Source organism: Trichechus manatus, unplaced genomic scaffold (assembly GCF_000243295.1).
Source record: "Trichechus manatus latirostris isolate Lorelei unplaced genomic scaffold, TriManLat1.0 scaffold00123, whole genome shotgun sequence".
NCBI classification, from domain to species: Eukaryota; Metazoa; Chordata; class Mammalia; order Sirenia; family Trichechidae; genus Trichechus; species Trichechus manatus.
This window is the reverse complement of record NW_004444059.1, coordinates 2,282,956-2,293,876: the sequence shown is the minus strand read 5'-3', so window position 1 is coordinate 2,293,876 and position 10,921 is coordinate 2,282,956. Positions and strand designations below refer to the sequence as shown.

General features: G+C 46.1%; 1 protein-coding gene across 1 annotated transcript in view; it reads right to left on the bottom strand.

Annotated features, from left to right (window-relative positions):
• The window catches only part of SLC38A1 (solute carrier family 38 member 1), a 94,405-nt gene extending 84,110 nt beyond the window's left edge, over positions 1 to 10,295 (bottom strand). The window contains exon 1 of the mRNA XM_004384557.2: positions 9,795 to 10,295. The gene's annotated coding sequence lies outside the window, so the exon portion shown is untranslated. The remainder of the gene's footprint in view (positions 1 to 9,794) is intronic.
• Positions 10,296 to 10,921: the final 626 nt, after the last annotated feature.

Genomic DNA, 10,921 nt, shown 5'->3' with positions numbered 1-10,921 from the left:
ATTGGAAGAGCGTAGTCAATGTAACTGAACTGTGCATGTAGAAATTTTTGAAATGGTGTATCTTTGGCTATGTGTATTTTCACCAAAAAAAAAAAAGGTTGAGAAGTTAGAGCGTTGACATGTTGTGGGGTTGTTAACCAATGTCATAAAACAATATGTGTACTACTGTTTGGTGAGAAACTATTTGTTCTGTAAGCCTTCACCTGAAGTACAATAAAAAAAAGTCAATAATAATAATAATAATAATAAAAATAAACACTTACAAAAAAAAAAAAGAATTATCTTAGGTGAAGGGAAGGACAGCACACACTAAAGGGGAAGTCAGCACAAAAAGAAATTTCCTGAATACAACCAAACACTTCGAGGGACAGAATAGCAGGGGCAGGGGTCTGGGGACCATACTTTCAGGGGACATGTAGGTCAACTGCCATAACAAAGTTTATTAAGACAATGTTCTGCATCCTACTTTAGTGAGTGGCATCTGGGGTCTTAAAAGCTAGCAAGCAGCCAAGATGCATCAATTGGTTCCAACCCACCTGGACTAAAGGCGAATGAAGAACACCAAAGTCACAAGGAAAGCATTAGTCCAAGAGACAGAAAAGGACACATAAACTGGAGACTGCAACAGCCTGAGACTAGAAGAACTAGATGGTGCCCAACTACCACCAATGAACGCCTTGATGGGGAACACAACAGAGAGTCCCTGTTGGAGCAGGAGAAAAGTGGGGCACAGAACTCAAATTGTAACGAAAAGACCAGACTCAATGGTCTGACTGAGACTGAAGGAACCCGAGAGAGCCTGGCCCCTGTACTCTCTGTCAACCCAGCACTAAAACCATTCCCGAGGCCAACTCTTCAGTCAAAGATTAGACTGGACTATGAGACATAAAATGATACTCATGAAGAGTGCACTTCTTAGCTGAAGTAGATACATGAGACTAAATGGGCGCTCCTGTCCGGAGGTGAGATGAGAAGACAGAGAGGGTCAGGAGCTGGTTGAATGGACACGGGAAATCAGGGGTGGAAAGGAGCAATATGCTCTCACAGTATAGGGAGCAATTAGGGACACATAACAATGTAGGTATAAATTTTTGCATAGAGACTAACTAGAATTGTAAACTTTTACTTAAAGCATAACAATAAAATTTAAAAAAAGAAAAAAGAGCTGCCGAGTTTTTGGTTAGCAGCCTGAGCTCTTAATCACTGTGCCACCAGGGGTCAGTTAAATTAATTGATCCTCTCTCAAAGATCTCTCCTAGTTCTAAAATCCTCTAAGTTTATGATTCCATAGACTGTTTCTTAATGGATCACTCTCAAAGATAGGAAGATGGGCTTGTGTACAATCTTTTGAACAGATGATTTAGAGTTCTGACTAGACATTAAGAATAGCCTGGGGAGCTTTAAAAAAGTAATAGTAATAAAGGGGCACAGGTCCACTAGAGTCTGATTTAATCAACCTAGCATGGGATTGGTGGTGCAGCGGTTAAGCGCTTCGCTGCTAACCCAAAGATTGGTGGTTCCAACCCACCAGCCGCTCTGCGGGAGAAGGCAGTGGCAGTCTGCTTCCGTAAAGATTACAGCCTTTGGAAATACTATGGGGCATTTCTACTCTGTCCTGCAGGGTCGCTATGAGCCAGAATTGACTGGTTGGCAATGGGTGGGTAGGATGAGATCTGAGCATGGGTATTTTACATTCTCTCCAGTGGATCCTAATGTGCATATGTGCAGATTTAAAGGTTAAAAACTCAAATGCAGCCAGTAGTGTCTAAAACCAAAAAAACCCACTGCCACTGAGGCAATCGCAACTCATAGCAACCCTACAGGACAAAGTAAGACTGCCCCATAGGGTTTCCAAGGCTATAAAACCTTATGGAAGCAGACTGCCATATCTTTCTCCCGAGGAGTGGCAGGTGAGTTTGAACCACCAACTTTTCAGATAGCAGCCAAGGGCTTTAACCACTGAGCCACCAGGGCTCATTGTTGTTGTTATGTGCCGTTGAGTAGATTCCAACTCATAGTGACCCTACAGAACAGAGTAGAACAGCCCCATAGGGTTTCCAAGGAGCGGCCAGTGGATTTGAACTGCTTACCTTTTGGTTAGCAACCATACCTCTTAACCACTGCGCCACCAGGGCTCTAGTAGTGTCCAGGTAGGTATAAATGATCAAATAAGATTGGGTGCAACAAGGAACTGGAGAACACATGTCCCATCTGTTTCCCTACAACTGACAAAAGGAATGGGCCAGATCTTTTGAATTTTTTTTCAAGAAATGTCAGAAATCCAGAGTTTAGTGAAATTCTGATTTTTAAATGTTGAGAACTTATTCCAAAATTTTTTAAAGAAAAGCGCAGGTCACACAAAATATACACACAGCTTAACTTGGCACAATGGCCACCAGTTTGCAATCCCTGGCTAAAACAAAACCTGTTTAATAAAATCAAACACAACTTTTTCTCTACGCTCTGCCCTCTCTCTCCCACTCAAAGCCTCTTTCCCTCATTCCTTGGGCCATAGCTTATCCCCTTCCTTTTCCTTTTAATGGTCTCTTTCTTTTCCAGTCTTCTTTACCATTCCTAAGAGATGCAAACTGAGATCCACACATTAAATCTTTATGTGGCCCTGGCTATATCACTGGACAGCCTTCTACGCCTGGGAAAATTCAGGTTAGACATTGTAACCTGAGGCCGTGGCTCCATGATGTCAGCAACTTGTTGGTTTAGTCCAATCAGAGAAAAAGGCATTCAAACTGGTAATTTAGCAATACTAAGATTTTATCAAGGAGAGCTGGTGGCGAAGTGGTTAATCGCTCAGCTGCTAACCAAAATGTTGGCACTTCTAACCCACTAGCCGCTCTGCAAGAGAAAGATGTGGCATCTGCTTCCATAAAAATTACAGCCTTGGAAACCCTATGGGGCAGTTTTACGCTGTCCTATAGGGTCACTATGAGTTGGAATCGACTTGATGGCAATGGAGTTTTAAAAACTTTATCAAGCAACACATTGAAGTCCTCACTTAATTTCGGCTTTGTTTTGTTAAATCCAAACCACTGCATATTAGAATTAACCTTGATGGGTTTTGCTTGTTTTTTTGGTTTATTTGTTTTATTTTTTTTATTGTACTTCAGATGAAGAGCAAATTAGTTTCTCATTAAACAATTAATACACATAATTGTTTTGTGACATTGGTTGCAAACCCCACGACATGTCAACACTCTCCCCTTCTTGACCTTAGGTTCCCCATTACAAGCTTTCCTGTCCCTGCCTGCCTTCTCATCCTTGCCCCTGGGCTGGTTGCCCGTTTAGTCTCATTTTGTTTTATGGGCCTGTCTAATCTTTGGCTGAAGGGTGAATCTCAGGAGTGACTTCACTACTGAGTTAAAAGGGTGTCTGGGGGCCATATACTCTAGGGGTTTCTCCACTCTCTGCCAGACCAGTAAGTCTGGTCTTTTTTTTTTTGAGTTAGAATTTTGTTCTACATATTTCTCCAGGTCTCCCTGGGACCCCCTCTTGTAATGTCTTATCAGAGCAGTCAGTGGTGGTAGCCGGGCACCATCTAGTTGTGATGGATGTTTTTTAATTCTTATGCCTGGGCTCCACCCAGGGCAATTAAATCTGAATCTCTGGGGTGGAGTTTGGGAATTGCTAGCTGTCAAAAGAGCCAGGGTTAATCTAATATGAAGCCAGCACTAAGAATTACTAATCTAAACCCATCCCGTAAACCTGCAAATAAGGACTGTGTTTAGCTTCTGCTGACAATGATCTTCAATAATTCTTTTAACTTGTTCAAGGATTTTCTCAGCACTATTCTCATTTTATCTTCACAACTCTATGAGCTAGGAAGCTTGGCTACTATTATTAGCATTGGACAGATGAGAAAATGAGGCATAAAAAAGTTAAATAAGTTGCCCAAGGGCACCCAGGTGGTTATTGGCAAAGACACACTGCAACCTCACTTGAAGTCAGGGATTTGAACCAGTTGGTTCAAATGAGCATTTCACCCCAGATAACACTGAATCAGAGTCTGCATTTAACACGATCCCCAGGTGATTCTTATGTATAATAAATTTTGAGAACCACTGCTCTACTAGTGGTTCTCAGAATTGGTCCCTAACCAGCAGCATTAGCATCTCCTGGGAACTTGTTAGAAATGCCAAGTTTTCAGCAGGGGTTTGAACCTGTTTGTTCTGCTTGAAGCAGAGTTTCCTGGCTGGAAGCCCAGTGCCAGCTTCCTGAATCATGTAGCCTTACCAAGCATTTAACTTCTCTACTGTTTGCAACTAACCCTGACACACAGACTGTCACTAGAAAATAAATATAATGTGATCAATAGAAAACATCGGTCAATGCTCCAAGTTGTCTTTCACTGAAGTTTATGATGCAATTTTTACTGAGTTTACTTCTACCAACACACTTCCCCCACCCTTCCACCACATATCATAGATGTGTTCTTGAAGAAACTGGAAAGTTTCAGGTAGTTTCCATGAAGATATTATTTTCAAAAGAGTATTTTTAAAAAGACTGAATAGTCATAGAATTTCAGAGGTAAGAGGAATTTTACTAATCAACTTTCCCCAACTCCTCTGACAAATGAGAAACCTGAAATTCCTTTTAATTCAATTCTAACATTGTGCCAAGCACTTCACAACCATTTGCTAATTAAATCTTCAAAATAACTCAATAAGATGGGTACCACTACCAACAGGAGAAGCCCTGGTAACACAGTGGTTAAAGCGCTTGGCTGTTAACCAAAGGTTGGTGGTTGGAACCCACCAGCAGCTCTGCAGGAGAAAGATGTAGCAGTCTGCCTCTGTAAAGTTTACAGCCTTGGAAACCCTATAGGACAGTTCTACTCTGTCCTATAGGTTCACTATGATATGAGTCGGAATCAACTTGACGGCAGTGGGTTTGGGTTTTTTTGTTATTGTTGTTTGTTTTACCACCACCATGATTATTATCATCACTCCCATTTAACAAATTTAAAAAACAAAACAAAACTGAGGTTTAGAGATGCTAAGCAACTTGTTCCCGACAAGGAACGGCCAGAAATTCAAGCCAGATTCAGAAGAGGATATGGAATGAGGGTATCATTACCGATGTCAGATGGATCCTCAGAGAATACCAGAAAGATGTTTACCTGTGTTTTATTGACTATGCAAAGGCATTCCAAAGTGTGGATCAAAACAAATTATGGATAACATTTCAAAGAATGGGAATTTCAGAACACTTAATTGTGCTCATGAGGAACCCGTAAATAGACTGAGGCAGTCGCTTGAACAGAACAAGGGGATACTGCGCGGTTTAAAGTCAGGAAAGGTGTGTGTCAGGGTTGCCATATTTATTCAATCTGTATGCTGAGCAAATAATCTTAGAAGCTGGACTACATGAAGAAGAACAACACATCAGGATAGGTGGAAGACTCATTAACAACCTGCGATATACAGATGACACAACTTTGCCTGCCGAAAGCAAAGAGGACTTGAAGCACTTACTGATGAAGATGAAAGACTCCAGCCTTCAGTATGGATTACACCTCAACATAAAGAAAACAAAAATCCTCACCACTGGACCAGTTAGCAACATCATGATAAACAGACAAAATACTGAAGTTGTCAAGGATTTCATTTTACCTGGATCCACAATCAACACCCATGGAAGCAGCAGTCAAGAAATCAAACGATGCATGGCACTGGGCAAATCTGCTGCAAAAGACATCTTTCAAGTGTTGAAAAGCAAAGACGTCACTTTAAGGACTAAGATGCGCCTCACTCAAGCCATGGTGTTTTCAATTGCCTCACATGCATGCGAAAGCTGGACAATGAATGAGGAAGACTAAAGAAGAACTGATGCCTTTGAATTACGGTGTTGGCAAAGAATACTGAATATACCATAGACTGCCAGAAGAACAAACAAATCTGTCTTGGAAGAAGTACAGCTCCTTGGAAGCAAGGATGGCGAGACTTCATCTTATGTACTCTGGACATGTTATCAGGAGGGACCAGGCCCTGGAGAAGGACATCATACTTGGTAAGGTAGAGGGTCATCAAAAAAGAGGAAGACCTTCGACGAGATGGGCTGACACAGAGGCTGCAACAATGGGCTTAAACATAGCAAGGATTGTGAGGATGGTGCAGGACCGGACAGTGTTTAGTTCTGTTCTACAGAGTCACTATGAGTTGGGACGAACTTGAGGGCACCTAACAACAACAACAAGGAGCAACTTGTCCAAGATCCTTCAGCTAGAAAGATGAGACCCTGGTATTTACATCTCACTCAGAGCCTAAGCTCTTATCCCCCACCTTTGACCACCTAGAGCAACAACAGTGCAAAAAGTGGAATGCCAATGAGGTGATCAGTGAGTGTTTATTGGAAGACATGGCAAAGCAGCAGCTGGACTAGGTCTTCACAAATATCTAGGATTTCAACAGGCATTCCAGTCTGGAATGAACAAACATATTAAGGTAGAAAAGTGACAGGCAAGGCATAGGATGAACTGGGAGAAAGAACGGGAATGCTAGGAGAAAAAGATGGAAAGAGACTTGAAGTCAGATTGTGGAGGTCCAGGGTACTAGGCTAAGGGACTTGGATTCAATTTGTAGGCAATGGGAACACACTGAATACTTCTAGAAACAAAGTGAACTGAGTTTTAGAAATATAAATTCCATGGCAGCGCTGAGATTGAATTAGGTGAGGAAAGCTTGATATCATGAGACTAACTGGAAAGCTGTTAACCGTTGCAACCTGTTGTCATCGAGTTGATTCCGACTCATCCAAGAGAGTAGAATTGCCTCATAGGGTTTCCAAGGAGCAGCTGGTGGATTCAAACTGCTGGCCTTTTGGTTAGCAGCCTAGCTCTTAACCACTGCACCATTAATTGGCTACTTCAGTCTTAACCACATGTTTCCAGAAGACACCTCCATGCCTGTTTTATGATCCTTTTATCTGGACATACTACTTGAATTGCCGTATCTAGGTCAGAAGACAAGGACCTAAATTGGGCAGTGGGAAAAAAGAAGGGAGAATGAGTTTAAGGGGCATTTGCAGGGACCTGACAACTGCTCAGAACTGGGGAGGGGGATAAGAGAGAAAGAGAAGCAGGGTATAAAATGACTCTAATGTTTCAAACGTAAGATAAGGAAATACAGAAAGGAAGTAATGGTCAATAATATCATAACGAGGTGTATGAAATGGCTTAGCCAATGTCTCATAGTTCCATACAACATGCATTTATTAAGTGCTGAGCATTACGGGAACAATAATGAGTAAGACTGTTTTTTGCCCTCAAGAATCACCCAGAGGGAAAGACAAGACTAGCAAAAGCAGATTCTTGGCTTCTCAGGGCAAACCCATTGCTGTCGAGTCGATTGTGACTCACAGCCACCCTAACAGAGTAGAACTGACCCACAGGGTTTCCAAGGCTGTAATCTTTACAGAAGCAGACAGCCACATCTTTCTCCCATGGAGCAGCTGGTGGGTTCGAACTACCGACCTTTCAATTAGCAGTCAAGCTCTTAACCATTGTGCCACCAGAGCTCCTTTCTCAGAGCAAGGCTAACTTAATTCAAGGAGTAGTACACAAAATACACATAAACAGCAACAGTTTTAAAGAATTCAAAACACCTTTATATTAATCTTATCTACTGAATTATATTAGTCAAGCACAGTGTAATCAGTAAGGGTCTTTAAGTACTTGTCATTCCTTCTTCCCTGAGGGCTTCATCTAATTAGTGAAATAGCAGATACCTTCTCATCCTTCAGGTCTCAGGCCCAATGTCATATCCTCACAGAGGCCCTCCCAGAAGGTCGCTCTATTTCAAGGGCCCTCCCCCATCACATGATCTTGTTTTATTTTTTTCATAGTATTGACCAATATCTAAAATTTGTTTTATTGAACGCATCTCTTGTCTGTTTCTCTCACAAGAATGGAAGCTTCATGGAAGCAGGAACTCTATCTTGTTGGTTGCTGCCGGCCACATAATAGGAAACATTTACTGAATATAAGGGAGGAAAAAATAAGCAATAAATCACTTGACGGTTAAGCTCTCAAGCAAAACTAGGCCGTTTTCCAGATGCCTAAGGCGACGTACCAAGAATCCAGTGACTCAGAAGACCAAAACCATTTTGAGCCTCGGGTGGAACCAGAATCCAGAGCCCCACACCAGATCAGTGCCCTGACTTCACTGTTTCGCATAGATTTAAGGAGTACTCAGCTGGCATGAGATGTTTGACAATGAGGCCACCCAGCCATCAAGCTCAGGTTTTATTTCCGTTGTCCTTCTGACGACAGAGAAAGCACGAGTTGCTACACAGTTTCTATCAAGGCGGCAAATTAGTCTCAGTGGGCCCTGCATTTCTGCAAACCATAGATTTATTTTTCCCCTTATGTTAAAAACCAAAATATAAAAAAGCCCACTGCAGAGGTGTCAAATTCCCCTCCAAATGCAAATTAATGCGGCTTCCTCGCAGTTGGGTCTTTTTCACTTTTCCTAGGTATATCACATATATATTCGTATAAGAATCCACCGAGGCGGTCAGGTTTCCACTGGAGAAACAGTATTATAAAAACCCCGTGTCTGCGCCGCAGAGAGAGACCGAAAGGACTCTCAATTGTAGCACCACCTTCCCAAGCCGAAGGCAGCCTGTGAAATGCACTGGGAGCGCCGTGACGCGGTTACCGCGAAATTCTTTTTGCCGCCGTATGCACTTGTACCTTCTCTAACAACAATTCAGCACACACCGAGGGGCAGGGAATTCTGCAGGGAAGAGGCGTCCAGGTAGCCCCGAAACCTGGGATGGGGAGAGCCCAGTGGATGCTGAGGAGCCGAGAGGCGAGGAGGCGGATGGGGGGGGGCCGTGGCGCGCACGAGGATAAAGGCGCTTTTTCCTCTAAGCAGCAACCCAGCGAGTTTAAAGGCCTTTAGTGGCGACGCTTAGGGAAGCGAGCGTGGTGCGGGGGCAAGGGGGATGGGGGAGGAGATCCTGAGGCAGGTGAGGCGTGAGGAGTTGAAAGGGAAACCCGAGGCGAGCGCAGTCCTCACCGCGATCCGGCGCAAGAGCAGGCCTTTTGTTTGCCAGCGTCCGAGGGATCTCGGCTGGCTGAAAATCACTTTCCCCTTCTTCCCCTGTTCGTTTTGCAGAGAACCTCTTCAGGGCGGGAAAGGACAGTGAGTCACTGACAGCATCCTTTAGTAATTTTCCCCCGCATCCTCCTACTCCTCTTCATCACGGAGAGGCGACAAACGTGCTCCTGTTTACTCTTGCTCCGCCGGGGCGCCGGAGCGGCGGGCCAGGCTGGCAGCCAGTCTGCGAGACTCGGCCCCTGCGCACAGCACCTAGCGGGCCATCACACGCTCTCTTCTGGGCCCTGGGGACACAGGAAATTTCCCCAAATGTCCGGCATTCAAATACTCCTCGTGTATGCACCCTTACGTCCGCAGCGCTCTTCTTCCGGACCGGCATGGTCTCCGGCCATTGTAGAATTTAACCAGACCTGGTGCCATACTCTGCTACCATGAGAACAGACCAGAAAAGTAGCTGTGGCCCCCCGCAAAGGTGAAATCAGGGTGGGGGTGGGGGCTGCTCTTCCTTACGCTGCCGCGTGTGTTCGGAGATCAGGGGACCTGGAGTTTTCCTTTCCTAAAAGCAAAATCTGCACGTTTCAGGCACAGCCACGCTGTTTCTCCCTTTCGCTCCGGCACGGATGATTTCTACGTTACAGTCTCCTTTCACATTTAAAAATCCCTTTCCTCCCCGCCGCCGCTCCCTCAACCCTCCCCGGGAACAGAAAAGAGCCTTACCTCGAGAAATAAAGGAAAGGTGATAAAAAGAGGCGTCAAGGTGTCCGCCCTTCCAGGATTGTCGCCCCCGGCCGTTTTATGTCCTTTGTGTCAAGGTGTGGCTGCCTCGGCCGGCGGCTTGTAAAAGGCTGAGGATCCTGCTACGGAAAAGGTGGCCCCGCGCGTTAGCGAGGGCTGGGCGGGGAGGCTTCGCGTGGCGGATTTCCGAGGAAGGTGAGGGCGGAGGCTCCCGGCGACCTTCAGGCGGAGCGGTGTAGCTGGGCCAGCCCTCAGTCGCCTCGCTCTCCTTCTTTCGGGGTCGATTGCATCAGAATCTCACCCCACCACCAACCCCCACCCACACTCTTCTCGCCAGCCTCGCACTTACATCGACACGCTCGGGCGCTGAGAGTCTTGAATCGTATTCATTCTACTGAGGGGCGCGTTGCCCTTGCGCATTCACGGTTCGTGGTGGTTTAAGGAGGTATTCAAGCCATTTCTCCGAGTCCCGCGCACGGTCTCCGCCCCTCCTGAGCGCCGGCTCTTTCACCAAAGCTGCGTGTCACAGAGCCGTGCCCGTCACATGGTATCCCTGCTGGTGGCCGCGCCTTGCTGTCTCTTACTCGCCGCTCGCGGACGCTGCAGGGACCGCGGCTGGCGGAGATTGAGCGTCGGTGAAGGGATGAGGGAGGGCTTGCGGGGCGCGCGTGTGCCGGATGCACGGGTGGTGGAACGGGAAGCGGAGGCTGCTCGCAGCCGGGACACCAGCCCCGCGCCCTCCTGAGGCCTGGCTGCGGACTGAGAACCCAGCTGCGGCGGCGGCCGTGGAAACTGGGATCCCCTGGGGATGGAGGTGGCGGCGGGGAGGGAGCGCTAGCTGAGGAAAGGAGGGCTGCGCTGGGGCGGGGGGCGGGGAGTGGTTTAAGGTACTCCAGTGCTGAGCCTGGCTCTGGGAGCGAGGGAGGTTGCACTGTGGGAAGAGCGCTGCATAAGGATGGCCGCGAGAGTGGCTGGTCCCTGAGCTGTTCCGCGAGTCACTGACTTTGCTTGGAGCTGTCGGCAGCGAGGCCCTGAGGCAGCCCAGGTTGGAGGGAAGGGGACCTTGCGGCCACAGTAGCCGTGGGAGCAGGACACGCGGGCAACTTTGG